At 41.4% G+C, this 5,147-nt stretch overlaps 1 protein-coding gene across 1 annotated transcript in view; it reads right to left on the bottom strand.

Moving 5' to 3' along the window:
• The window catches only part of SESN1 (sestrin 1), a 100,295-nt gene extending 95,193 nt beyond the window's left edge, over positions 1 to 5,102 (bottom strand). The window contains exon 1 of the mRNA XM_006029921.3: positions 5,084 to 5,102. The gene's annotated coding sequence lies outside the window, so the exon portion shown is untranslated. The remainder of the gene's footprint in view (positions 1 to 5,083) is intronic.
• Between the last annotated feature and the right edge of the window lie 45 nt (positions 5,103 to 5,147).

Raw genomic sequence — 5,147 nt, 5'->3', positions numbered from 1 at the left:
GGTTAAAATAATTAAACAAAAGCCAATAATGGGGCTCAAATTAGAATACAAATGGCGGGAACTCCTTGCAACGTGCATTTCTATGCTGCAAACAAGAAAAGCACACTGCAAAGAAAGCTTCAAACAGCGGAAAAATAATTCAGTGGTGCCAAAGCGCGCACAAAAACAAAATCACACCTTTGGGTTGTGACACCCACCTCCATTACCAGTTTCCTTCAGTTACCAGGTACCATACAGGAGTCTAGGTAAGTAAGGGAATCTCCCCACTCCAAAATGTTCCTACTGCTATTTATTCTCTGCATTGTCATATTGAATGAAATAGTTTGAATGTTTGTAAAAGTTGCCCATTAGCCAGTTTCAGGAAGAAGATAGGATTTATCTCCTTATCTAGCTCATTGTTTTGGAGCTACGTGCGAAATGTCCTGACTTCACTTAAAGTCTTAATTTAAATTGTATCTTTAGAAGTTTTTTACAAAGAAAGTAAATGTCCTAAATTCCGAGAAATCAAAGCCTGGGGCCTTTTAACCAGACTGGTAAAAAGAAAAAAGTATTTACAGTGATATGGAAGTCTCCCCAAGAATAATTTAAAAATGCTCAACAAAGGTAATTTCTGTTGAGTAAGATCCGAGCCCAAATTTGGGAGTTATGATAAATTGAGTAGGAGGAGCCCAATGACGGCAGCTCACTCAATAAAAACCTGTAACTTACTGTCCCAATTTGGAGGTGACTTCACTTGCAGAACAACGAAGGAAGAATCGCAAGTATAAGGTCGGATTAGATTGATCGCCTAATCAAGCCTCTCCGTGAACACGAATCCCTTAGTTCACGCTGAAGCCGCGGAGCGCCCGAAAGGGACTGAAGGAAGGGGACGTAGTCCTATCACTGCTGAGCCCAGCTCATTGAATCATATTGCTGAGGCCAGCCCATTGAACTGTACTACTGAGGCCAACCCATTAAATCGTACTACTGAGGAATGAAACCATATTTTGGTATTTGGCTTCTCGGAATTCTAGGATTGTAAGTATATTATGAAAAATAACAGCATTGATTCAAATTTAACTTTTAGTTGTAATTGTAGTTGTTTTTGTAACACTAATTCTTATAGCATTGTTTGGGAAGGAAGTGCATTCGGAGCATTGTTTCTGATATATGTAACTATTGTGTTTTTAATGTTTGTGGTGTTTCTTAAAGCTAAGCAGTGTTATATACGTAGCAAAGAGTTTTAAAATAAAATTGTGTTGTATAAATTAAGTGTGTAATCATTGTGAAATCGTGCAATCAACTAACTACTCCCCCAGCCAGTGCATCAAAACGAATCAGTAAATTGTGTGGGATTTTCTCTATTCCATAACCCACTAGAGACATGCCAGAATGCAGAGATCACATGCATTCCTTTTGTCTCTACTCCCCACCCATAAGATGGTGTGCAAGCATTCTCTTTACCCCAAACTCAGAGGGGAAAAGCAACTGCACTCCAGTATTTCTGGTAAATAGTCTTTTTTCAGAACCAAAGAAAATAGCACACATTAGTTTCCCCAAAGAAGTTCATTAGAACAGTGCAAGTCACTATAAGCAATGCAGTGACTATATCCAAGTCACTATAACCAAAGTAAACCAATTGAAAAACTACATTAAAAAATTCGTTCACTGAAAAGAACACACAAGATAAAATGGAATAGTGCATAAAACATCTTCAAATGCAAATCTGATTCACATTGTCCCATTGTTCAGTATTTTAAACAGCAGCATTTTAATTGAAAATACTCCAGAATAGTTTCAGTTATATTGAATATGTTACTTTTTAACATTCCCCTAGCTTAGGGTCACAAGCCTAACGGAAATGTAAATGAAAATGTTGGGCTTGCACTGCAAGCAGGGTCATGAGCCTGGAAAGACTGAGAAATGCTGCTTTATAACCCAACTCTTAAGTCAGTTTTAAGCAGAAAAGAAATACTCTCATTTTGCTGAACATGCATCCAGTTCTCAATGTTCATTCTTGCCGAGATTTAGGTGCAGCTAATATTAAAGTTCGTATACATCCCAAAAGGGCTTCTTTCTTCTGAGTTTTCTGATTAATGATTTCAGCAAAACTGGAAGTTTTAGAATAGAATACAGAAAAAAAATCCCATGTTCCAACATGCCTCCTGCAAGTACATAAATAATATCACAATTAACATCTTGCATGCAACTTTTAGACTTGTTAACAAGAATTTAACTTTAAAATAGCAACTTCTTTAACAGGATCCCTGTCAAGGACATTATTAATTGGAAGCAAAAAGAGAAACTTAAATAGCTCCGAGTCCACTGTATTTGAAAATGATCTTTGTATAAAATTACTCCCTTATTGTGTAGTAATATACAACAAAAGATTATTGAGTAAATTAAGAACCAGTGGTTATTTTGCCTCCTGAACTGTGAGAAGAAAACAAGCTAAATTTAATTTACTCAACTAGATGTTATTCATATAAAATATTAAATTATTTTTTACTCTCAAAGCCATTTACCTCTACACCACTAATAATCTTCTACATGTTAATGATGTTTCATCAAGTATTTCCCTTTATCTCTCGTCTTTATTGCAGAATGTTGCCAATGGCACGACTTCAGTCAAAACAATGCTTAGTACTGGACAAGATTTATTTTCTTTAATTTCACGGGGGGGGATTATCAAAGTTTCCCAGAAATCCTGTTCTAAAAAAACTGCAAATAAAATTTTCACCCAAAAGTATTATCCCATTTTGATGCAAGATTCACTGTTGTTCATCCAGGAAGATTATGTTAGCAGAATTTATTTTTGGAGATTCAGAAATGTAATAAAACCTACAGGCATTGCCACCAAGTTAATCATTTAAGTTTGCATGATATTAATTTTTTTTCCCCCCTCAACGTTCTCTCTAAAATATTTGGTGGCTGTTTTCAAGGACTGACAAAACTCAGATTTTCCATTTCCCCCCTGCCCCCGTAACAAGTAGAAACAGAACAAAAATTCAGACCCTTTGTTTATAGCCAACATAACTGTGGACCAACTGTAGAAATGAAAGCTCACACTCACGAACCACTATGCTCCAAAGTTCCCCAATAAAAGGTTCACTGATCCAAAGACACGTAATAAAAATTATTAACAGCTTACTATTTAAGAATTAAACAGAGGACAAATTGCTAATGCACATCTTGAAGTTATCATCATTCTGATTGCCAAAATATTGCTTTAATATGCATAAATACACATTCACACAGAGCGCACGCCAAAAAATGGTCCATATGACAGAATTAATTAGTGTATATGCACAACACAGATCAAGCTGCCAGTAAACATAACCTTGTAAACTTTTTCAGCAGAGAAAACTTCCCTCTCCCTCCAATCTGCAGTCACTTTGAGTCTAATATAAAACAGTAACAGAACAAAACTGGAATCAATTAAACAAAAAAAAGTTGACACCTATTCTCTCCTTGTAGCCATAAATTAGGAAAGCGAAGAAGGAAAGCAGGCCACTGGAAGCCAGGAGATCTAGGTTCCAGGCTCACTTCACTACTGTATCCCAGGGTATGACGTACATTTGGAGGTTTCCAAAAGGGGAGCAGCTGATGGGGAGTACACGGCAGTTGTTGTGTTCCAACCCTTATGGGTTCTGACCCACAAGCAAGGAGCCATTCAAATGTAACAAAGCTGCTCCAGCTTTAACCCTGGCTGAAGCAGTATTGAAGTTGGAGCCATTTTGCTACATTTCTGCCTTGTGCACTGTTAGATGAGCTGCTTCAGAGTTCAGAATAAGATGAAGGTGTTATGTCTTATGTTGTCACGACTGACAGATTTTGGTAAGAGGTTAGACTATAGATGTGTATGGGATGGTTTCGACAGGGATGATCTTTCCTCAGGCAGGGAGGTGGACTAGATCACTTCTTGTGGTCCCCTTCCAGTCCTACTTCTCTATAAGCCCCACTTTTGAAAGGCTTCAAATGTGCACATGTCCATATGCACTGCTTTCTTTCCAAAGCTGGCAGGCAAGGAGACCATGGGAGAGGTCAGCTTGGGAGGCTACTCACGGGGTTGGGGAAGGTTTGCTGCAGGGTGGCAGTTGTATGAGAGACAGGTCATGGGATAAACTAGTGATTCTCCACCTCATGAAACTCGAGGCAACCTCCAAAAATGCCAGTTTGAGCTTCCACTTGGGTTTTTAATTACAGAGAAAGACAACAGAGCCATTCTCCTGGTGCAGAGAACTCAGCCAGCCCGCAGCAGGGCACAGCAGTTTCAGGGTTACGGGTTCTCACAGGAAATCTCTAGGTTTCTCTTGCAAATCTTGCCTACACGCTGACATTGTGTGGCACCCCTAAGGCACCTCAGGAAGGATCTCCAGCCAGCCACAGGGGCATGGCAGCACCCAGGCTGAGAGTCTCTATGCTAAATATGCAGGGAGCCACTGCCCCACCCAACCCCAAGCTTCCCCAGGCCACCTGTGTCCACAGCCAGCTGCAAACCCAGAGCCTTTACTGCTCAGATTGCGCTGGTGCATTTGCAGCCCTGAGCAATGCAGCCCCAGGCCCGGTGCCCCAACATCGAGCCCCTGACCCTTGCCCACAAGCCACAGTGGAAACAGGCTGGCATTACAAAGCATGGTGCCTGCCCCCATGCGGTGCCTGGGTAACTGGGGGCGTACATGTACACGTGTGCATATGAGCACATATGTATGCAACCCATGCATGTGCACCTGTGTGCATATGCCTGCTTCTGCACATACAGATGCTTGTGTGCACAAGTGTACACACATATGTACATGCACCTGCTTGCACATACACACACGTGCTTGTTACAAAAAGTGTGCACAAATGTGTGTGCATGCACCTGCTTGTGTGCACAAATGTGTGTGCATCTGCACAAATGTGTGCACATGTACACCTGCTCGTGCATGTACACAAGTGTGCACTCATGTTCATGCACCTGCTCGTGCGTGTCCACATGCATGCATGCATGCATACACCTGGCTGTGCATGTACACGTGCTCAGGGGTGTGCACGCAGCTGCTTGCGCGTGTACACACGTGCGTGTGCATGTACGTGTGAAGGTGTGCACGCGGGGCCTCACCTGCACGCCGCTCAGGATGGCCTCGCAGCGCTGGCGCACGTCGGGGAAGGGGCAGCGCCGGGAA

Source organism: Alligator sinensis, unplaced genomic scaffold (assembly GCF_000455745.1).
Source record: "Alligator sinensis unplaced genomic scaffold, ASM45574v1 scaffold962_1, whole genome shotgun sequence".
NCBI classification, from domain to species: Eukaryota; Metazoa; Chordata; order Crocodylia; family Alligatoridae; genus Alligator; species Alligator sinensis.
The sequence above is the reverse complement of the archived record's forward strand: the minus strand, read 5'-3'. Positions and strand labels throughout refer to the sequence as shown.